This window comes from Numida meleagris, chromosome 6 (genome assembly GCF_002078875.1).
Source record: "Numida meleagris isolate 19003 breed g44 Domestic line chromosome 6, NumMel1.0, whole genome shotgun sequence".
Lineage (NCBI taxonomy): Eukaryota > Metazoa > Chordata > Aves > Galliformes > Numididae > Numida > Numida meleagris.
Genome location: NC_034414.1, coordinates 11,809,638 through 11,834,149, shown reverse-complemented (window position 1 = coordinate 11,834,149; position 24,512 = coordinate 11,809,638). Strand labels below are relative to the sequence as shown.

Below are 24,512 nucleotides of genomic sequence, written 5' to 3'. Positions count from 1 at the left end.
AATTTACCCAGCTTGACAACTGAAATAGTTTTACTTACTTGGACTCGTTTGCGTGATTTTTTAAATTTTTTCTGGATATGGCATATGAAATCCTTCAGTGGACATCTTGTGCTGTACCAGTGTTTCCAGAAATGGATGTTTGATGATCTGGAGTAGAGGTCTGAAATCGATTTAAGTTGTGGCAGCAAATAGGTGGATCTCACTTGAATTTCATTTCTGAATTGAGCTAAAATAAAATGTCTGTTATGAGTAGGTGATAGAAATGGATTTTTAAATATCTCGATGGATTTTTTTTTTTTTCTGAGTGCTTCAGGTCATTATAAATTGTAAATCTTGATGTGTTACGTTCTAATTTTGGGCAGATTTTAAGCTGGAACTCTGTTAATTTGATCTTCTGTTCCTACCTGGTCATAAATTAAAAATGAACTTAAGTGTTTTCCTGTAGTTTTTCTGAGCTTCTGACATAGCTGAATAAGAAGAGGAAATATTTTCACTGTGCCTGCCCGGAAACTAAAGCATTGAATAAACTTTGCAAAGTAGTCCAGAGGTACAGGAATTACTTAATCCCCATGTGTTATGGGCAAGTTGACTTGTTAAAGTGTGGTTTGTGATACTGTGGGATACATTTGTGTGGGAAGGATTTGTGTAGAATAGCACATCAACTCATAAAAACATGCCTTTACATTTCATTTGCTATTGGGGGGAAAAAAACACAACGCCAACAACTAACCACAAAACCTAGGATTTTAAGTACTGTGTGTAAGAAAATTTTCAAGTGTTTTTTTTTTTTCCATGTCATTGTATCTAGGATGGCAAATACATTTATAATGAGTACCATTCTTCAAGGCAGATGGAAATCCTGTAAGACTGAAACACGGAAATGACACCCACTACCTAACGAGTAGGTGTTTCAATGCTTTTAAATGAGTTTATGTTAAAATGCATTTATAATGATGTGGGAACCACCCCTTCCTCAAAAAAATAAAAACACTGAAAATTCTTCAGAAAGCTCAAGCAGAACAAAGTCTGTAAGGGTTTGTATAGTGGAAGCTTTTTTTCCTATCTCATACTAGGCAAATCCTCTCAGAAGTGAGCACTTGCCATCTTCGTAGAACAGCGTTATCTAACATGCTGCTTGTTGAGACAAATGGCTGTAGGAGAAATAGCTCTGCTTCGGGTATTTTTCTGGATGCTAAGAAAAAAGGTTATGTCTTATTCAAAAGCTCAGAAAACAGTAGGAGCAGTTCTAAGTCCTCCTTGATATTTTTACTGTTTCAGCTGTTGAAAGGTCAGACAGATCTGCAGTAAGCTTTTTACTTGTAGATGTCCTGTTAATTTTCCTTTGATTTTTGATGTCTGGACCTTTAACACTGAGTGGGATAAAGATCTAATCACTGACTCGATGTTCAAATAGACTCGGGTAACTCTTATGGTGAAACTTTTTATGCAAGCTATTTAATTCTGAGGATGGATGTTTTTTTCTCAACAGCTCCAACAATTAGAGGAAGGAGTTTGTACCTAATCTGAAATACCACAGGAGAGGAATCTCCTTTAAAGCTTTCTAGGTCTTAGGTTGATAGTCCCTTCCCCCAGCCTTTCCCAAAGGTGTTAAAACCAGTTTCTATAGGGCACGAAAAACAGGTTTAAGTAATGCACCTTTGGGAAATAAAGAAAACCCTCTAGGAAAAAAACAGTTTTAGGGACTGTCTGTTGTGGAAAGCAAGTGCTCAAGTGCTGGAAAAAGGGCAGACCAACTCACTCAAGTGGGCTACTGCTTAGTAGATACTTATAGTTTAAAAAAAAAATTCTTATAAGCATAGATGTCTTCTTAGATTGCCTGCTAAAGAGACTTATCTTAAATGCCACAGCTGCCTTTTAAAAGTTGGCTTGTATAAGGACATCTTATATTGTGTATGGTCTTAATAGCTCAAAGAAGCTGGAAACAAGCAAGGGACCTACAACAGGCAGCTCAGTACTTGCCTGCTGAACCTAGACCTGCTTCTAGCCACGATGTGGATGCTGCTGCTGATGGGAAAGTGTTCCTATTCCATCAGCAGTACTGAGGCACGGACAGTTCTGGCTTGAATTGTCAGTGCCATTTGTTTAAACACACACACACTGAATCGAAACTGTAAATGACAGACAAACCTTCTTAGCATTCAACTACTCAAGGATTATGAGCGAGTACTTCCTGTAGGGGCTGGGAAGGGGTGTTCTCTGTCTGAATGGGTGAACCGGTGCCCTGGAGAGGAGGCTTGCTGAGTCAAGATGGGTGGGTACAGAAACTGAGCACTTCCTTCCAGGAGCGGAGGACAGCGAGGCTCGGAGAGCTGCGAACACCAGGGAAAGCTCCACAGTTGGTGGTCTGGGCTGGGTTATGGAGAGCAGAACGTTGTTACGATGTGCCTGAGGAAGGCTGGGTGAAGAGGAAGCCTCGCAAAGCTGCAGCACTACTGCTTAGCGTCTGAGGCGCGACTTAACAGCTGCTCTGAGGTAATAAGGAAACCTGGTGATTTCTTTTTCTCTTCTTCCCCGACCCATACCACTCCTTGTACAAGGGTTTATGTACATGCACACGTGTTCCTTAAGTTCCTCAAGCAATGGGGGAAAGCTAGGTAAAGCTGTGAGAGACCTCAGCTTTGGCAGGCGGGCATCTTGACCAGGTAACAGTTTTTTTTTTTTTTTCTTCTGGGCTGGCTTTACTCAGTCTGATTGTTAATGCTTTCTTTTAGGTAATAAGGTTGCAATGTAGTAAATGGACAAGAAAGAATAACTCTGAAGGGGGCTATATTGATTTACTGATTTCAAGCGGAGTGAAAAAATTCATTGATCGTGGAAAGTAAAGAGCTGTTGAACTGTTACACCTGGAAAATCTCAGCTTGATGACTCCTGATTCACTCTGCTTTGAGAATCTTTACTGAAAACGCCGTGTGAGCGGAGTGATATGGATACCTCAGGTCCCTCTGGTTTCCCACGTGGTTGTGCTGGGCTGGGGAGCGCTCTGACCCTTCTGCTGTGCAGTTCTGAGATCCCTGAGGAGCTCTGTGATGTGGTCAGTGGGCTTTGCCCCCGGAACATGCTTCTATGTTGAGTGTCAGCGATGTGTTTCCGTGGCTGCCCTGCAGTTTGGGATGGGAGGGGATCCCAAGGTGCCACGAAATCACGGGACACAAAGAATGTCCTGGCTCTTTGCAGGGAGGTTTGTGTCTCACCTGCACACAAACTGCTCAGTGACACCTGTCCAAAAAAACAATCTTTAAGTTTGTCTGTGCTCTCACTAATGAAGTAATGTAGTATTTTCACTAACGTTTAAGTAATAACTTTATTTAAATATGCATTGCTTGGTAACAAGTGTTTTTAAGAAATTTCTCTCATAGCTTGGAACTTCAATTAAAAACTTTGAGAATGCCTTTTCGTAAACCAAGCATGGACAGTTTCTGTCTGAAAGCAGAAAGTGTCAGATAGACCATCAGAATGTTTTGTTCTTTTTCTAAGGTTGAGTGCTCCACCTGAGATTCTGGCCTTGATTGGGGGCTTATCACAGGCTGTGAAAGAGTGGTGTATTCTCATTTGTTGTCTGATAATTATTCCACAGAGGTGAAAATATTGATTGGATCTCCTCCTCTTGGAACCGAATGGTTCTTCCTATAAGCCTAATGCTCTCCAACCCGCCTGTTCCTAGCAGCGAGCTGTAGGGAAATGAGAGCATGGCCTGGGCAGCTGCAAAGCAACTGCCAGCTGAAACCTGGTGCTCCTGTGCTTACAAACTACCGCTTCCCGCCTGAGCTGTGTTTTGATCAAGTGGAGTAACACCTTTCACGGCAGTGCTTACGCTTGAGCAGGGCGATGGAAACAAGTTGCTGGTGACTCTGTTGATGAATAATGTGGCATGCCGCCAGCCGGTCTGAATCCCCATCGCTTGGGAAAATGCAACCAAGAGTGATCGGCTCAGGAATGCGCCCGCCACGGTGCTGCATTGTGGGTGTGGGGTGAAAGCCCCCCTTGCCGGGCATCAGCCTGCTGGGGCCTGGCTGCACTGAAAGGCTCTCCTGGTGCCCCTCGGTTCGCTTGCATGTGTGCTGCTACGCTAATGGTGTTTTGGCAGACGGAGAGTTAAAAAGCAGCAAAAATAAAACCTGTGCAAAGGACGCTGCATTCACGTGAAGAAACGGAGGCCTTCGCAGTCACGCTTCTTTAACGGAAAAATATGTAGTGCGTTAGCTTAGCTCCGTGGGGAAACAAATTGCTGTGCTGTCGTTTGTTGATTGTGCCTCTCGTTTCAGTGGTGCGCCTCTGAGAATCGGGGTCTGTGGGGATGGCAGGGAGGCAGGCTTGCAAGTCGTTTCCTATTGTTGGAGGTGTCAAAATGCACACATACTTGCCCAGTGGAGCTGCTTTTACACGTGCTCTTTAATAAAAGGTTGCAAAAGGCATGAAGAGTCCTCTTTCAGGAGTCTGTCACAGTAACAGCACTCAGTTCCTGGAACAGCTTTCCCAGGAATTTGCCCGTAGATTTACAAGAAGGACCAGAGGTTCCCACTGCTTAGTGTACAGTAACACTCAAAAGAAAAAAAGAAAGCACCGTGTAGAGAAATGAAGTTCAAACGTTTCTTCAGACTCTGGATAGTGTCTGCAGTTTTAGTCCCGTTTCTTGTATTCTTCCCTATCTCGTATTAGTTTCAGAGCAAGCCCTGAGAAATACATTCTTGTGTTAATTGCGGCTGAGGGAATTAGGGCTCCGCAGGCTTCTGCTGTGCCACAAGAGGGCATTCCTGGTGCCGGCTCTGCTACCGCTGGGGAATGGATGGCTTTGGCATGTCTGACTGCGGACGAATCCTTCTTGGGAAAAAAAGAATTGAAGTCATGCTTCTCTTTTCCAAGCTCCTTAGTTTCATAACTTAAAAGGAAATACCTTGACATCTTTGTTTTTCTTGTTAAGGTGGAATTGTTGGATGTTTTTTTGTAATTACATGAAGTTTAAGAATTCAAAGTAGAATGTTTTCACATTCTGATTTCTGTACCTGGTGAGGTTTAAAATAAACGATCCACCTGGTAGTGATAGCAAAGAATTAAATCAGACATGGAGAAAATATGTTGCTAGAACTGTTTTCTTTCTGGGACCAGTAACTTTTAGTAGTGCAGTTCAGTGTGGAAAGTTGTGCTGGTAAGAACAGTGTATCTGTTTGTTCTATGTGGAAGACTGATAAAATGGGAGGAAATGTAAATGGAAGTGCTATAAGCACCGCAGTGTAAAGTACTGTAACTAATGCAAGATACCGCCGTGCAAACATTTTGTAGAGTTTGCACTTTATCACTGTCAATCAGCAAGATTGTAAATGGGAGAAGTAATTGGACTTGTACACTGTGCGTAGTAAATTTGGCTCACCATTTAATTCGGAGGTGCCCGCTCTTTGTGGTGAGACGAGACGGGTTCTTTCAGGAAGCCCTACAGCCCTGTACCTGTTGCTCCTTCCCTGTGCATCGATGCCTGTGTGCCTTTGTTTCATCAGGTGCCAAGTCGTGGGTGTCTGCGACAGCAACGTGGGCTCTCGCAGCTCAGAGGGCATGCTAAAGCTCTTCAGTTCTTCACCTTCATTCCCAAGCCTCACCATCACGTGATAAGGGGCCTCTTTACTCATAAAAAAGAATGCAGGAGCAGAATGCCGGAAGAGTTTATCCAACTTGAAATAGCTCTGGTTTTAAGCATCCCTCAGGAAATATGGCAGCAGGGAGGAGCACAGAAGTCAGATGAATTGTTCTGGCAGGTTGGATTTGTTATGCCAGCTCAACTAATCTTCAGGGGCTTTCCGATCTCATTGAACACTGAGCATAATTGCGGTGGGATTTGGTGTGTTTGCTTATTTAAAATGGGGTGATTTAAGCCTTGTAAACCATTGTTCATGCTTTGAGATTGGTGGGAAGGCATTTGCCAGTACTACACAAACAACTTAGAAAACCTGAAAAGTTTAAGCAAAAATTCTATCTGCAGCAAAGCATGGGTGATTGTCTAACATACTTTTTGCTCAACCAAATTCACGTATAAAGTAAAAAAACAGAAACAAACAAAAAAACCCACCTTATTTCTTTAATAATGAACCCATGCATTATTAGTCTCAAAGCATTAAAGTATTGTACCAGATTGTAAAAAGGCATCAGGTCTCTCTGAAAAATTAAGGCATGGGAATACCCTTAGGATTTTGACGTCAGCCACTTGGCATTTTTTGCTGTAGAATTAACATTCTAAAATAAACAGACTCGTAATTGAAATTTGTAATTAAATCATTCCTTTAAAAGTCAGTAGTTTGCATCAGGAAAACAGACAGTTGTGTTTTTGTTGTTCAGCTCTGCAGCACGTCTGCGTGGTTATTCAAAGGATGGTTGAAGCTTTCTGAATACATCTTGTGGAAGGGTACAGTGGCACTAAGGATTTTCTTACATCGGTTGAATAACATGGATGTGAATTTTTAATGATTCTATTTGATTAGCCACGCAGTGATTTATCATGAAAAGCATTCATTGTTCTGCTGATGTTCTCTACAGTTCTTCTTCTGCTGGTAGTTCTCTACTGGGATTTCTTTTTTATTGAGCTGTATATTTTTCCTGGAATGTATGTGCCTTTGCACGTGGTGTGCTTATTTTTGTAGTTCACTTGCAAAAATCATATTATTTCATTGCTTTTTTTTTTCCCCTTTAAAAGAAAACCTCCTTTATTGGCCTTATTTACTTTATTGTACGTGAGAACACTGTTGTAATGTATGTGCTTCAAAAAAAAAAAAGAAAAAAAAAAGAGGAGACTGAGTACATGCTGAAAGAAAAGATATCCTGACAGATTTTTCAGCTGGGTTCTGCAGTGCTCCTGTGTCTTCTAACAGTTTCATTTTGAGGCTGTTATGGAATTTTAATCTTGTTGAAATGAGAAAGTGCATGTGCTGGTAACTCATTTTGTTTACTCCTTAGGAGCAATGTTTTAGCCATTAGTAAGACTGTATTAACACCTAGTTTTAGAGCTCCTTAACTTGGTTTTGCATAGAAGCACAGAAATAACTACCTCTAAAGTAAAGCTCTATTCTTTTCAGTGTTGAGCCAACAATCCAAAGTGTAAAAAGCACGGTAGATTTGGATTTGTGACTTTAAAGGAACTCTAGAAAAACGTGAGTTAAGGCTAAGCATTTGCTGTCTGTGGTTCGCCCTTTGTGGATTCAGCAAGCGTGTTTGCAGAAGAGGTACTGTCGTAATTGGCCCCAAGTAGTTATTGTTTTGAAAGTTTTAATTGAGGCTTTGCTTGAATTACTCATGAAAGCTCTGCCGCTCTTCGCTATAAATTCTAACATTAATTGCTGCTAAACTGCAGGAAAGCTGGTAGAAGTCCAGATCTGTACACCTATGCAACAGATGTATGTGCCTGTTGATACATGCACGCCTTGGATCTCATAGCCAATAAAACACTTTTTCAAAACCCTTTGTGTTCTAAATCGAAAGTCTGGGAGTGATGACAAGTTGTGCTAGCTGTATTTAAAAACAAACATAGCCTCCCTCTTCCCACACAAGCACGTGTAGAAATGACAGGATTGCTCATTTCCATCAGCACAGAACTACAGAACTTCGATCCATGCACGTGAGGGGAAAAAAAGGCATCGGATTCATAGAAAACGAGACACATTAAATGCCACTTTGGGAGTCGTGCTCCAAGTGGTAAGGGCTTACAGAGATGCTGCTAGAAGCGTTTCCAGTGGAGACCTATCCAGCATCCAAGCAGAAGATTCCAGGGAAGTTCCATTAGAACTTCATTGTTACTTCAAATTGCTGAAGTTCTTGGATAGTACAATAGAGGGCCTGTTGCAGTGTAAAGCGCGCACAGTCTGCCTTGTTGACAAGACAATGATGGCTTTTGTTCATAGTCTGCTGTGAATGGTGCTTCTCAAAGTAACCACGTTTAACTTCTGGTGCTGCCTTGTGGCTTTGGAAAATAATACCTTCAGTTAAAATTCATGGTTGATTAGAATGCGCTTAATAGACTGAATATTTTTCGTAACACTCTACTAACTCAACACTGTAACTTCTAAAGAAGTTGTTTAAAGTGTTAAAAATGTTTTAAAAAAACTTGTTTTAAATGTTCTAAGTCATATATACTTTTTATGCTCCTGCACTGCTAGAACAATGGATGATATGTTTATGTACTGTCTGAGAAATAGTACTTTTCACAGTTAGTAGTGCAGGAGAGGGAAGGAGTTGGTGGAGGGATGTGTACGGAGTGAGAGCAACTGTTCCTGAGTGCATAATTTTTGGCCACAAGCTTTTCCAAGGCATTGTTAGGGGATTCGTCAGCAGTATACTGGCCTGTAAATGAGTAAATCCTAGTCCACCCTTTATTTCTGTGATTTCTGTATCATTTTCTGTGGGGAAAAATACAGTTATTACCAAACCAAACAATATGGTGTTGCTGGATGTCTCCTTTGTGAATAAAGCTGTCTGCTTTGTGGTTTAAAGCCAGGGCCAAATCTTGGGAACATTCATTTGCCCATGTTGCTCGTGTTATTACTTGTGGTAGTTTTGTATATATCATGTACTGCTGCTCTTCTGCAGAGAAAATTGTTTGGTGTACGGAGTGCAGTACCTTACCAAGGGCACTGTACTAGAATAAAATCCTTTGTATGAGGTGTTCCAGGGTTTTGACAAGGAGGAAGGAAGGGGGAATATCTTTATAACCTGGAAAAAATATCCATTTGACTTGAACTAAATGTCTTTGTATGTATTCCTTAGAATGCATGCAGTGAGTGGATTGCTTGCAATTTCTGCTCTTGAAGTAGTTGAACAACAATAGAAAATTAAAACAGCTTATGTATCAAAACTTTGCTTGCTTTTGAAATCTCTTCTGTAAATACCTAGTTGAATAATGTAGTTAACGCTACTTATTTAAAGTTACTCAGCACAGGTATGTGTTTTTTTTCAACTTTAACTGCATGTGTTATTTATTATATTGGACACAAAATATTTATACTGCTATAGATAGTGGCAGTTGCACTTCCAGGCTTGGTTCTCTGATGGTGGTTCTCTTGGTGGTGATGAGGTGCTGTCTTGAAGTCATGGCCTGATTGGTAATGAGTATAGATGTTATTTAGTGATGGTTGGGCTGGTGACTTCAATAGTGTCTTTTGAGAAGAAATAATTTCTTCGGCAGTTAATGTTTAAACTTGTCATGTTTTATGGCATTTGCTCAGACCTTTTGTTCTTGAGCTAAATAATGAACTTAGATTCTGGATTGCGTTCACAAGTTTGAATCTTAGTGGAATTGAGCTTCTGTGAATACTTAAATCATCACATTTATAAAGTTAAACTATTCACTTTTAAGAAAATAGTTACGGTGATATTCTTCTGAAGCAAATAGTTTAGAACAGCTGATGGTGTTTATCACGTCTTACCACCTTAACATCGTTGCAGTGTACTTGTTGCTTTATGCACAAGGATCTGCTAGGGCTGCGTAATTATTTCTGCGTAATTGTTACTGGAGCCTGAGATTTTGTGTGACCGTAAATTCAATTGCAACACATGAATATAATTAACCCTCATTATATGTGCCTTGTAAGTTGCATTCAGTTACTTGAGTTGTAACCATCTGAAAAAAGCTGTGGAGATCCTGTTGTACTCAGCAACTGTGTAAAAGAAATGTAGGAATGTGTAAGCAGTGGTCTGATCTGTACCGGGAAGTGCTGGACCTTGGTGGCTGGCACAGGAGCATCCTGGACCTTGAGAACCTTAGCAATGGAGGAATAGGTGTCAGTGAGTCAGAAGAGTATTGGCTAAGACTACAAGTAGAAGTAAACACGTAGAAAGTTGCTGCACAGTAGAGGAGTAGGATGTTTTATAGCATTTCTTTATGTTAATTCTTTAGATACAGTTGTGTCCATTGCTCTCCTAAAGTGTTCGCTGCAAGGGTCATCTCCTGAACTGAAAGTCAAAGCTGACAATCAAAGAGCTTCATGTGTTGCCTGTAACCAAGGTGCTGATCCTCAAGTTACGCGTTTCAGATCCCACCACCCCCCTCATTGGTGTTGTAAAGCCAGTGAGTTCTCCTTGCCTACGCGGTTTTGCCAGAATGTGTGTGTTATCTTTTGTGATGACATTTCTACCAGATTACCCATACATAGTGAGTATTGGCGAGTATGTGTAAAAACAGGAGGCAAAAATTGTGTGGGAAGTAGAGCAAAACTGCTAAGAAGCATATGTTTACTTGCAGGCTAGCAGATTAGCATACTGGAATGAAATGCTGAACAAAAATTAAAGGTTTTATTCTGTTATCTTTCGATTGTTTTTCAGAAACTTTCTATTCTCTGAGGTAATCTGACGATCTGTCTCCATCTCTTCCTTTTATAGGAGCTTTTAGCAATATCCTTTCAAGTAAGCTTGAGTGTGCTGATGGTTGTGCGTATTTGTAAGTGAAGTTTTACGGGATGGATAATGGGAGAATGCCAAATAATGGGCCGCTCAAATGAGTGGGGAAAAAATAAATTTCTTGAAAATGGATGTATTCACAATTGCATAAAAATTGGACATGCTGCAGATTCATTTTGTCTGTTATTAGACTCTTGACATGCATTTCTACTGCAGTTGAATTTTTGTCAGACACAGGGAACGTATTAAAACTGGAATTTACTTTAATGTAGACAAGCATTTTGAGAAAGAGTGAAGTTTTTAGGAGGATGTAGCGTGTCCTGTGAATGCCAGTATAGCTCTGGATTTTTGTAGTAGTCCATAATGAATGGAATGAAAGACAGAAAGGTTTTTGGGGACCTGGCTTCAAATCAGGCTGGTTCTAATGGTGTCCCCTTAACATTCTTGGCTATTTGTAGCATAGTCTGATCGTGAAGGCTCTTACTGATTGACTGACCTGAAAGTTACTCTATTCAGTAGTGCTGCATTCCTGTCCCTCTCAACATCTTGCCCAGCATAACTCTGTCTGCTGAATGTGCTGCTGTTGCACTTCCTTAGCAGCATTTATTGTATAAATATGAACATATTTAATTCCAATGTCTAGTACAATGTATAACTATTGTTTATAGCTACTGATTTAATGAATTATTTAAATCATATACGTTATTTAAAGACATAATTAAAAACTCTCAAGTTTTATAAAAGAAACTTCCACGTGGTCAGTGGATGTGTTGTGTAGTTGTATGTGCATAAGAACAAGTTCTGTGTGACTTGGAGGGTATTCAACTGCACTGATCTTGCCTGAAGAACGTTTAAGGATTGATTTAGTAACTTATTTTGGATTTAATATTTTAGCTTGCATAGCTTTTCATTGCAGTGTGAAAATAAACAGCTTTGGTAGAATACTTCTACATATATTTATTTTTTTTAAACTACAGGTATACATACATGCGTATGTTTAGAAAGCCAGATAATACAATTATATTACAAATGTAAATGCAGAAGATTAATGCCAAATTTATCATTTATTTTATCCCTTATCAAGTTGCTATACTTAGAGACATATTTTCATACTAGACTTCATAAGTACCTCAAATAATTTATGAGCTTTTTAATGTTACTGCACTTCAGTAAGAAGCAGCAAAGCATTTGTGAAAAATCGAGTAGGATCAGTTTTAACCATGCTTCTTAATTGCTGATGTTTAGAGATATCACAGGTAAAAACCATACTATGTCTTTTGTGGAAACTTAATGTACAGTTGTTTACTGCTAACTTAGGCAGCCAGTACGGGTACAGGGTAGAAAAGTCACTTGCTTCTGTAGTTGTTCTGAGTAAGGAACTTTTCTTTCAGTAAACATCCTACAACTAATTCTTATTTGTCAGTTTTTGAGTTCGGTGAGATAGGTCCAGAGGAGAGATTATTTCTCTTGTTAGCCAGTGTCTGCAGCTTCCTATTCTTTCAAAATGGATATTTGCTTCTGTGTTGTAACATTCCCATTTTTATTATTGTTATTATTATTATTATTATTTCTTATTTAGTTAAGATATTCTCTGGGATGAAGCTAAGTTTTGTTTCTCAGCTAATTCAGATATCTTGTTGTTTTTCAGTGTTTGGCTTGACTGTAAAATGTATTCTGCCTGCATACAATTAAACCATCCAGCAAAGTCCCTAGTTTTGCTTCTCAGTTGTGAGTTTTCAAATTCGGAAGCACTAACAAAATACTGTTAGCAGGAGTATCCAAGTGAAAGACATTGAACAGGAGTGATTCAAGACAGCAAATCCATGAATAAAGCATTGGAGGTACTGCAGTCCCTGTTTTGAAAGTAGGATTGTAATAAACTTCTTCAGGTTATCAAGTGGATGGGGGGAAGAACTGGGACTTCCAAAGACAACTGACCTTGGATCACTTTGTGCTTTTGGTTTCTGCTTGGTACAACTTACTAAGGCCACTCTCCTTGTCCCAGCAGAAGCATGTGCATTGTGTTTTCTGAGAAGCTGTAAATGGTACCCTGAAAAATGTCTTGTTCCTTTTTAAAACTTGCCAGGAATTTCTTTCTGAGGGTTCTGTTTTTATTAGGGGGAGATGCTATGTGCTTGCACCACCGAAGAGAGGGCTACTTTATCCAGTTCATAGAAGTGTCAGAGGAATCAATATGCTCCAGTTTCTGAGCATTTCTATAGAAGCCAAGAACAAGAATAGTATATCACGTATTTTCACCACTCTCTTGGTCATTAAAGGTATAACCTGAGGCCTGCTGACTTTTGTGGGTTTTGGATTATTGTATGAGTGAGTTACAGAAGCCAATTAATTCAACTTCGTCGTCATCATTAGAAGAGAAAGGTGGAGTGCCATCCTGAGCGCTGCCATGAGAGAAACACAAATTGACTAGCTAACAAGTTTCATGAGGGAATTAAACTGATCTAAAACTGAGCTGTCAATGGAAGGGATGCTAACATTTCTGCTGTATCTTTCCTTTATGGCCCATTCCTGAGCAGCCCTGGAAGACTTGTTTAGCAGCCTGATGCACCAGTTCACCTGTTTGATCTAGGGGAAAGATAAATCCTATCAGAGCTTAGTTTCAGCCAAATTACTTGCTCTTCACCTCACTGCATGGCTACGCAAGCTCCAGTGCTGGTGCACAGCCAGCGCTGAGAATGTAGGAGGTGGGACTGTGTCTTTCAGTAGCACTGAGACCTTTGTTGGACGCGTGCCCTGTAGAAAATTACACGTTTGTTAGAACTGCATGGCAAATGAGCATTAAGTAACATGTATCTTAGAGATTTAGGACTTCTGAGAGATGGCATTCCTTAAGGTTTAGCAATTGTCCTTGAAAAGCTGCTTTATATACTTATCTAATTAATTACTTCAAATGGTTATTTTTTACATTCATTTTCTTAAATATCTGTTACCTCAGCTTAGCTTTTACACCTGTCACATCAGTTATAGGAAAACTACGATAGTTCCAGGTAAATAAAACCAGCGTAAGATTAAAATGAAATAGTTTTACCTGTGAAAGCTTACCATGGATTTCATGTGAACTTTGAAATGAAGTTAGTATGCCAAAAATCCTTGGCAGAGATAGGACAAATTAACAGTTTGTTAAACGATAGCTGTGTTTAAGCTTTATCAGAAGAGCTTTAAACTTTGGTTTTTAAAATGGGCCCTTTACAAATGCTTTTAGTTACTGGATGTGTTGTGCCATTCTGAATACAAATATTCATGGTTTCAACCTAGTTTAGGCCTTAAAGTAGCACTTGTGGAGTCTGATTTACGTAAGGATGCATAGTTACCAAGGTCACCGAGTGACAGCTATGGCACATGGACTTTCCTGTAGACATGTGTTAGTGCCTGGCACTTGTTTTTTAGCTACCCTTTGAGACTTGGTTTTCAAAAACTCTGCAAAATGCCAAACCATTGTTTTGGTGTGTGGAGGGTTACTTTTGTGACAGTGGGATGTTTTTGTCCCTTTATTCCAAAGAACAAATACAAAGGAACTTTGAAATCTCCAGCTGTGGTGGGAGGATGTGGTTTCTGCAGGGACACCACGTACATTCCATCGTGTGGAATGTACTTGGTGTGACATTTAACAAAATGTGTTGCATAACAGCGTCAAAAATGACCAGCTTGGTTCTGAAGATGTAAGCAATGAGAGCCCAACCTGCAAGATGGCATGGCTTTCCTACACTTCACGAGATGACGTTTTTGCTGAGGTAGAAAGCAGAATTGTGCTGCTGCAGTGTTCTCCGAGAATCCGTGGCCTAAACCACGTTACAGGCAGCACACTGCTACATATCCCAGGAAGCAGGATTGCCTGACTGCTCCTGGTGAGTAAATTGAAGTGATTCATCTGAATAAGTAGCATGAATTGGTTTTTGTGCTTTAAATGTTTTATGTAGCCAGGTTGAAAATTGCAACTAATTTGTGATCTGCTGCAGTCTGCTTCCTATGCTAATATGATGTTATTTGCAATGGTGTTAGAAGCCCGTTGTTGGGTTTATTGGTCTTTGTGGTATCGACTAGCTGCAAAATTGGTTTCATAGGTGGGCAAACAAACTCATATTTCTAACTTAAGGTGATGAATTTGGATGTTGATCTATTACTCAATGAAATCGAACAAACAGCATAGGGTTTGTGACTTTAATGTTATTGTTAGATAACAAATCTTATCGTAATATTTGTTAAGAGATGCATTTGATAGTGTATCTATTTTTCTGTGTGGAGAAGGAGAGTTGGAAGCATTAATTGTATCTCCAGAAAGATAACTATTTAGGTGGCACAAGGTGGTGATTATGGCATGTAACCACTGAGAGATGATTACTAATTTAAGCTCTATGGTTTCAGTTGTGAGGATCTATAAATAAAAGAACACTGTTTATGTAAGGGTAATATTTTTTTATGGAACAGCTAGATTTCCTAAAGATGAGCTTATCATGCTGTCTACACTCAGCGTTTCTTCCTCGCTAGAAATATCAGATTGTAATTAATGCAAGATTGCGATGCTGGATGTCTCCCTTTTTTAATGAGGAGCTAGAATTTTCAATATTACAAAAATAGTTCAGAAAGGAAGAATAAAATCACAGAAAGAAATTAGTTTGAATTTAAACAAAAATATGCTTTTAAAATGGCAGCTGAGCAGAGCATAAAAATTGATGTTTATGAATATGCTTCAAAGTATATAGGTTTAAGGAGGGAAAAATTCTTGATGAATCTGAAGAATGGAATTGTGTATGGTTATATCCAGGATTTGTAGGCGTTCTTGAGGCACAGAGAAGAGAACATACTGAAATAATGTGTAATAAAAATTCTTATCCGAACTGGTTTTAGAGGAACGTAGTATCTTTTTAAAAGTAGAAATACCCTACAAATCTTCATGCTTCAAAGAGCTTGCTGTTTGCACCTCTCTTGGGTAGATAATTGAGCATTACTAGTGTAATTTTACTTTTGCTTTTCTCTCTTTAAGGAAGCTTCATCTTTATTCCAAGCAGAAACATTGGGCTCCTTCAAGATAGTGGAGTGTGTTAGCGTGTTCTTGTTCTAGGGAGTGCAGCTGAAGCACCGAAGGAGCTCTGCGTGTGAGGAAGGTCCTTTTGGAAACCACGGAGGCTGATCCCTGCTGAAACTGGTTTTTGACAGACCTGTTTTCAGAGGACGGGGGCAAGGAACTTTTAGTCTGCAGAGCATGGTGAGGTTCCCATAATGATTTTTGTTAGCCTGCACTTTTCTGCAAGAGCTTCTCAATCCTCATCAGCGAGCCAGCTTATTTTGGTGGGCTAGGTGGTATTTTTGAGCTGAAGGTTATCTGTCCCTTTCTCCTCACTTTCATGATGCTGCTTATATTTGAAAATTCAGGTGTGTAGACTGTTGTTTGTTTGCTTTCATGTCTTCTGCATTTCTATGCTGTAATGTAGTGGAGAAGTCAAGATATGGAATGAAAATTATGTAATAAATGGTATTCAACCTCTTCACCAGGACCCCTAAGGCCTCTTTGCTAGGCTTCTTGCCAGCCAGCCAGCCTCCCACCATTACTGCTGCAGGGGCTTATTCCTTCTGAGCTGCTTGAGTCTGCATTTGTCATTGCTGAATGTTGTGGAGTTTCTGTCAGCATGTTTTCCAGCCTGTCAAGAGCCCTCTAAATGGCAGCTGCGTCCTCTGCTCTAGTGTTGCTTAAAACTGTATTTTGTAGAATCGTAGAAGACTTGGTAACCTTGGCTTTTGGTCAGCTCTTGCATAGAGTTCCTCTTTAGTTCTGTATTTGTGAAGTATGGCTATGAGAAAGTATGATAAACAACTGTACCTTAAAAACATCTGAATTTTAGCATCTTACTGCACTGGAGCAGAGTGCTATGCTGTTCTGTTTCAGCTTGCTTGTATAATGTAATGCAGGTAAGGAACTTGGCGCGTTTGACAAACACAGATGAATGCTTTTGCGTAAAGGACTTTTGTGTGTGTTTGAAGAATGATGGAGAGCTCCCTAAGAGAGACATGTATGTGCTAAAATATTTGTAAGTAAATATTTAGGCTTACAAAAAAACCGTGGGTTTTTTATTCAATCAAACTACTGTTTCTGAACTCCACTATTGTCAGAGATGCTACAGCAAATCTATAACCAAGTTAGAGTTGAGTTAGAAATGAAAACCTAGGGGCTGAACGGGGGGAAGTTGTGAACTTTTAGTCCAAGAAATAGGTGCTGCCCAATTAGAGCTTCCTTGGAAGTTTTAAGTAGTGGAACAAAAACGTAAGCGTAATAGGCTGCTGTGGACTTAAAGGAATCGTTTTCAGAATCTAAGGTTTTTTTTGTTGTTGTTGTTGTTGTTTTTTAAGTATTACACAATCTAATGTCTTCATCTCTTGGGAAAGCCGTATTCTTTTTCCAGCAAACTAAAATATGACTTGAAGTCTTAAGGTTTTGCTGCCCTCTGCTCTACTGTAATGCTTTGTTATCTCGCACTCACTGCTCCTTTAAAGGGCAGTTAAGGAAAGGAAAACAACACGAAAAAACAGAGTCAAATCTTAGTTTGTATAGGATCTTAGCATAGCAAACTTGTAGCAGATTATCTTCTCATGTACTACAGACCAAAGACTCCTTCCTTTTGTATATTCTTGATTCAGAAGGCAGTAGTTTCTCTGAGTTTTTAAAGGAGAAAACTTTGCCAAATGTTTTGGAGCTGGAGTAGCTTAATTTGTCAGTCTTCTGATATAGTAAGTGATGGCATGAAGCTTTAAAATAGTATTGATTTAAAAAAAATTTTTTTTTTCCACTGCATTACATTATTATGGAAACAGATAAACTGACAAATTATTGTAGAGGAGTACTTAAAATGACAAAGTAATAATAGAAGAAAAGATCCAGCTGAAGGAAAGATGAAGGTAGCTAAATTTAAGCATTCCTTTAACTTCCTTATATTAACAGAGTATTTGCAATCTTGTTTTATGTGATAGTCCTTTACTGCTGTGGTATATGTAAGTGCAGTTAGCACAATGCTACAAATGAAAACAAAAGTCTCCTTAGCAGTAGTTAGCGGGTGACTTTCTTTGATGTAGCAGTTAATTGGAATTCAACGTCCTCTAGTATATTCCATTTTAGAATTATTATCATCACTTATAATCATGCTTTATTTTTTGCGTATCTTACTTCATTGGAAGTATTTTGTTTGGGGGTGGCAGTCATGATCTCATCTCTGGTCTGTTATGTCTGTACATTGGAATGTTGCTGTTGTGAACTGTTTCAATGCTTTGAGTATTTTTTTAAATAAATGTAACCAGAACTCATGGAAAAAAAAGTTTCATTGTTCGGACCTATTTCTGCTAAAACTATTTTAACAGAAGCATTAAGCAAAATGAGCATTATCACTTGGCTCATGGAAGCTGGATTCAGTTATATTCTTCTCATGGTCACATGCTCATTTCATTTCACAGCTGGCTGAATTCTGCTGATGGGGAAGGTGCTGGGAAATGGGACTTGGTGATTTTCTACTGGCCTTGAGGGGTGCGTGGGATGGTGGTGCTGCCAGAGGAAGATCAGAGGAGTGGAAAATAGACTAGGTCTTACAGTGAGACTCACTTTTCTGGGGAATAGTCTGAGCTGCCCCACCTGGATATTGGGATATACTGTGATATTGGGACCATTCATGTAATACTGCAGCTGCATTTTGCGTTTGTTGAAGTACACTCTTGCAGGTTCACAGGTAGGTGTTTGCACCTTATGAGATGTTTTGTGGCTTTAAAGTTATAACAGAATCCAAAATATTTATTGGTACTTACAAACAGTCATGAATTCTTGCTAAACAGCATTACCAAAATACTTGTGAGCACCTGAATCAACTTTCGTTTCTGGTATTTGCAGGCAGAAGGCTGGTGTCTGTCAGCAGCTAGTTGGTCAGTCAAACCCTCTGATTATCACTACATCTTTTAGACTTTCTCAGGAACTGATTAATCTGCATCTGTTGTTCAGTTGTTTAATTTTTTTTGTGTGTCTTTTTTGGTAGTGGTGGTGAGTCTTGTCTAATAGTTGGTTTTTTTTCTTCTTTTTTTTTTTTCCCCTACACCTACCAGATACTGCTCAAAACGAAGAAGTTTTGGGAATGCTGTTTTAGGTTCTGGCTTGTACTAACAAGTGGCAATCCACTATCTGTTGGTCTCCTGCCATTCCTGCTGTTTGATGTGGGCACCTTTCCCTTCTCTGGTGTTTGTGTTGGTTTGTTTGTAAACAGAACATCCCTACACCCTACCAAATTAGGGGCTGCCTGAGGTACATGTTGATGCTTGTCTGTGATGTGCAGTGGGTTGCACACCAGCCTGGATTCTGTACCTGTGTGGCACAGCACAAGCCAGCAGCCCCAGTTCTCAGCTGAATGCAGTGCAGCCGTGCCTGCACAGTGATGTGTCCGGGCCATCGGGTGCCTCACAGGGTTCTTGCCTGTCTCTCTGGGTCACACGCTGGCTGGCCTTACCTCGGCTCATTGTCCTCTGCTTTCTGCTGTGTTCTACAAAGTGATGTGCCCTAGCTTGTTGCAAATGACAGACTGCTTGATTTGCCCTGATCTTTTCTCCAGATACAGAAATTCTCTAAATCTGATGCATGTTATGCTTGATGAAGTCACGCTGAAACAAGACTGCTTAAAATATTTCCCTTTTTAATTTTTTTTTTCTGAAAATTTGTGTCACGATGCACCTGGGCATTGAATTTTGTCTTTTTCACTGCCACGTTCTGATGGTGGCTCACGCTTGGGAGCCTCTGCTTACTGAGCAGTTCACTGTCAGGTGTACAGCACGTATTATCTCTGCTTTCAGCTGCTGGCTCATGCTTCGGATCTAAATTTGGATGTTACACTTGCTTTTCAAGCCTGTGCATTGCTTTCACTTCAAGTTGTGCTTGATGAATTATGTCCTGCATATGAAACTTTGTTTGATAATTGAAGAAGGTTTCTTTATTTTGAAAAAAATATTTTATGCTAAACCATAACAGTGGGAGATGAGTCTGGAATGAAAAATAATTTGGGAAAGAAGATTGTCTTGCCATATGCACCTCTTTATTGATTTTTCTTCCTCCTAAATTGACAGGCTGTCGTGCAGTTCCACTTGCTTCTTTGGATGGTTTTAGTCTCTCTATTGCAATGCGGCCATGACAATTTCATTATATGTTTGAAGAAATGTCTTGCTGAAAACAGAATTCGTGTTTTCTAATAACATCTGGGTAATTTTTTCATGTGACTTGAACGGACCTCATCATGTTTCTTTCACCAAAGGTTATTTAAAGGAACAAAAACCTGTAAATCAGCACTCTTATTTTTACAACGTCATTATTATGCATTAATACACACAAGTGTGCAGAGCAGATTTTTCAACCCAGTACCTTTTATTTTAGATGAAGAACTTAGCTTTTTCCTTTGGTATATTATGTTTATTGCCTCTAGTAATGAGGCAGTCCTTTTCTGGAGCTCCAGCTGGTCCCAGTCCTTGCTGCTCATTTGAAAAATCCTGCTGGCAGAAGCAATGTGGTAAAGCTCTGCTCGTGTCTTGGCCCAAAGGACGAAAACAGAAGGTTTCTGGAGGAAAAATAATTCTATTAGAAACAATAAATGTTCAGGAGGTGGATTTAGACTTTAAAGCTGCTTTGTCTTTGATGTGGTGTCTGTTTGCCATGCAGCGAGTATATTGCTTAAAAACCAAGGATGCTGCTGGTTTGTTTTAATCTTACTGTAAACCCTCAAATTAAGATAGGGTCAGTCTTTTCACTCAGTGTAATCTGAGTCTGATTTGAAAAAATTGGTGTTAACCACTCTTCTTACCATAGTGGAGGTAGAATTGCCCAAACATGGTTAAGGAAAAGCGTAACTACAACTAGAAAACCTTCACTGCTGCTTTTGGCTTTTATATCCACATGCAAGAACATTCCCTTCGTCTGTCCAGGAATGCCAAGTCATGCAGGCTGTGGTATTCCAAAACATACTGCCAGTTAAGCTTCTTCTGGGACTCATATGGCCATTCTGTATTGCATAGGTTAAAGCTTTCATTTGTGTTTGTGTCAGCTGCTGTTTTGTCTAAAACAGACTGATTTTTTTTTCCTCTTTCCTTTCCCTTTGAATGCTTGTTCTTTCAGTCTTTATTAATGTCTAGAAATAGGGTGCGTGGTAGCTTATCTTCACTTTGATAAAGTCTTAAGATTGCTTCCTTTAAGTAGTTGGTGACTAATCAGAGATAGTGTAAAACTGCAAATTGATAAAGTGTTCAGGTGTATTTAAGCAGAGATGGTCAATAAAGTGAATATGTAATAAATCAAGATGCGCTTTTGATGTTTATTTTCTGTGTGGTGTTATCAAAGAGAAACAAGTGGCGAGGCTTGGTGCACTTGTTTAGGCCAAAGACAGGTAAGAAGCTCATGTAATTGAGCAGTAAACAGCGATGGCATTGCTCTCAGGTTTTGACTCTCATTCTTACTTGTCTGCCTCCTCCCCTCCAAGACTTAACTGTCCCCTTGCCACAGCCAGCATAACAGTATTCTGTAGGCTCTTTCTAACGTGGTCTGCCAGTGGTCTGGGTTACATTATGCTGAACCATTATCAAAATCTCCAGTTATTTTGATGCAACTGGGCTAAGGAACAACTACGAGTGCAGTTGCCATGGCTGTTGTGCTGGAGACATCGACCTTGGGTGATGGTTGTTGGAGGTGGGACTGCAATTCCTCACTTGCAGGATAATCTGAAAAGTGTGAGTACACTATTAATAGTCTTTAAGCAAAGTCTTTCCAAGCTTGGTCATCTTTTTAATCTCAAACCTGTTCTTAATCACCACAGACTTAACTGATATAAACTATTTGTAAACCAAAATCTATGCAAATACATAACTTTTTTAGCTATAAAATCTAAAAAGTTAAATAGTTAGCTTTCTCATAGATCTTTGTCCTTTGTATCTCGTGGAAGGTCAAAAATATAAGAAACAAGATTTTCAGAATCCTTGTAAGCTATTCTGGCAGTTTTTAAATTACTGCTACTTGTAAGGAAATTACAGAGCCTTTGAAGTCACAATATCATTCTGTTTGCAATGTAGAACCTCTAAGAAAAGACAAAACATAATGGAAAATCGTTCTTTGGAGGAGCTTTGTAGACCTTAGGTGACGCCTCAACTGCATAGATTCTGCAGTTGTCACTGACTTTACAAAATGAAAGATACAAATGGTACAAAATCTGATTGGGCATAGAGGGTAGTTGCATTAAATTATCTATCACTTGTGTAAATGCTCTCTAGTGCGGTACCTCCCATTTCTTGACCAATTGTATGTGTGAAGTAGTATAATTCTCCTATGAAATACTGGGGATCAAAGAAGAAGACCATAAAGTAGGGTAGGAATGCTAATGTAGGGGCAGAAAAAAGAATAATAGTAACTGCTTTGTCAGGAGCAGCTCAGATTTCACTGTGTTGTATGAACAACAATGCGTATTGTCATTTAGTGCCGCATCAGAATGGTTTATGCTGCCATCATGAGGAAATTTATTACTGCTTCTACACTGTGGTTCCTGTTCTTCATTTAAATGGTTTTAAGGCAAGACTGGTGGAGCTAATTTTAACTTTCCTTGAGTGTGCCTAAAGAATTAATAGCAAGTCATGGATAATTAAATCACTTAAAAAAAAAAAAAGCTTTATAAATATTTCAAGCACAAGCGTTTGTGAAATACAAGATAAAGTGTAACAGTGAACCTGGGCAGGTCTGGTGTTCGGATTTTTGTGCTGTTGGTGATTTTTATTTTTTTAACCGGAAATCCACTGAAGCCTGGAGTATAATTTTTCTTCTGAAATTTAGAAGGAAAAAATGTAGGACATCTTCTGTAGCCTTTTGGAACTTCATTACGCTACTTTCAGCCTGCAATGTGGAAGAAAAAACCTTACCAAATAACACGTCATTTATGATGTGAAATTTGTGGCATATGCTTAGTCTGAACAAACACTTAGAAGCTTCTGTGATGGGATTGCAGTGATTCTCTGTATATTAGATGGCAAAACTCATCTGTGGGAGCACAAGTCAGCTGGGAATGACTTTGACGCTGTAGGATGTTTTTCACAAAATTGAGTCTGGAATAAATCAAAATTCCAAGAATGATCTTAGAGAGTAGGAGTTTGCACAATCCCTAGTATTCCATCTGCAATTTCTCTGTAGGACCAGACATAGGACACAAGAGGGAAATGTTTTTTTGGTCCAGAGAAGTCCACTGGAGTTCCTTTTGTTTTTAAATACCTCTAGAGCCATTGTAATTTTAGTTTGAGCTTCTTACATAAACATTCTTTCTTTGCCAGACGTTTAAACGTATGAAATCTTGCCACATGGCTTGGTATGGCTTCATCGTTTTTCTCTGTGCAGAAAAGCTTCTTTGCTCCTTTCTCAATGCAGAAACTTCTTTGGCTTCTTTCTTTTTGTACATTCACTTTTAGATGACGTAACAGAACAGTCCACAAATCATTACATGCATCTTATGTGCCATCTCCTTCAGTTCTGTTTGAAGAATGTCATCAGTAACACAGATGCCATGGTTCAAGGTTCCCGTCTATTAACTTGTAACTGTAGCAGCTTTTGCGGTTTATATTGCTTTTTTTCATCATTCGACTCTATCCCTTTCCTCCTTTTTAAGTGAGAAAACCCTTCAGGTTGCATAGAGTGACCTTGAAGTAAGTTTGGGATCTTTGGGGGAAAAAGAGTGCTTATTTGTTTGAGCCAGAGGTGGTCCTGTTCTCTGTGGTTTTTGTCGTATGTTTATCAGCTATTTACTTTTAGAACTTAAAAATGACGTGTAGAAGGCTGTGTGTGTACCTGTGGGTAATGAGGTGATTTCAGTTTTTGGAGAATGGGAAAGATAGGAACTTCTACACCGATTGAGGAGAAATGCTCCCATTAGGAATGTCTAGGATTTCCTACAGTCTTGTATTATTACAAAGCAAACGAATGGACAAAAACTTGTTTTCAAATGCCTGAATATGATGAGCAGACTTCAGGTGATAAATAGTTCCCAAATTCTGAAGGTGTCAGAGAGAGAAGCAGCTGCCGAAGCACTGTGGAGATGGCAAGGAATCTGAAAAAAGGAGCAGGCCAAAATGAGAGGTTCACCAGGATGGTGAAAGGGTCCTGGGGGAACTGGGAGACCCTGGGAAGAGAAGCAGTTGCTTGAGTGTCTGAAATAATTTAATAGGAGAGTCTGAAAAACCTTACTTAGATGTGTAGATGGAAAAATCCTACCTGTAAAAAGATTCCTGGCAGTCAGGGCTTGTAAGAATTCATTCTACTGGTAGCTGAATGCGGAGAAAAGGTATTCATGGCCAATTCTGAAAAGTGACCAGAGGGACGGGAAGCAGGATGCCAGCAGTTGCACTTAGTTGGGGTTCTGCAGGGGAAAAAATTCATCGCCATCTGCCTCATGCAGTTTGTGAGAACGAACAATGTGGGAACGGGTGTCAGGTTGTACAAGTAATTAGTGATGGTTCTGTATAAAATAGAAGAATGAACGTTTGTCAGCATCACACAGCTGCGATGCAAGGGCTTCCCTCTGATGTTGCTCTAAGCCGTGTATGTGCTTGTTTCTATTTTTAATGTACCCCTAGGAAGGACTGTCTGGGACATGGTTGCTGCTGTAGCATTATGTAAATATTATTTCAAAGCAAGACTAAGTTACTGTTGACTAATTAATATGATGATTTCAGCTTAAAATATTTTGTATTAAGCAGAGTTTGGTATTAGCTTTTAAACTTCGTGGGCACCTGCAATTAAATGTAAAGCAGTTAAAACCAAGCACTGAGTTACAAGGGACTGTCACTTTGCTAGATCTCCTCGTCAGTTAGGTTTCAGTGGAGGTGCTTGCCTAGCATTTACTCCTAGGAGCACTTCTTTGCATGTATTTTCATCTCTCATCCATTAGGTAAATAAGAAGTAATGGGAGTATTTCCAAACTTTGAAGGTTTTGGTCCTGCAGTGATGAGTAAAATAAAAGCTTAGGGAAAGGTTTAATTTCTCACATGTATATGCGACCTGGAAAGGAAGCACAGGGCTCGCAGTTTTCCAGATGTGTTTTATTGTATCCCTCAATAAAAGAACATGGTAG

The 24,512-nt window shown here is 39.5% G+C and overlaps 1 protein-coding gene across 7 annotated transcripts in view; it reads left to right on the top strand.

Moving 5' to 3' along the window:
* Positions 1-24,512, top strand: part of LOC110401027 (pleckstrin homology domain-containing family A member 7-like) — a 147,153-nt gene that overhangs the window by 10,831 nt on the left and 111,810 nt on the right. The window contains exon 1 of one of the 7 annotated variants that reach the window (XM_021401604.1): positions 2,351-2,493. The exons of the other annotated variants lie outside the window; for them this stretch is intronic. The gene's annotated coding sequence lies outside the window, so the exon portion shown is untranslated. Of the gene's footprint in view, positions 1-2,350; positions 2,494-24,512 lie in introns of those variants that run through there. 7 annotated transcript variants of the gene reach the window in all.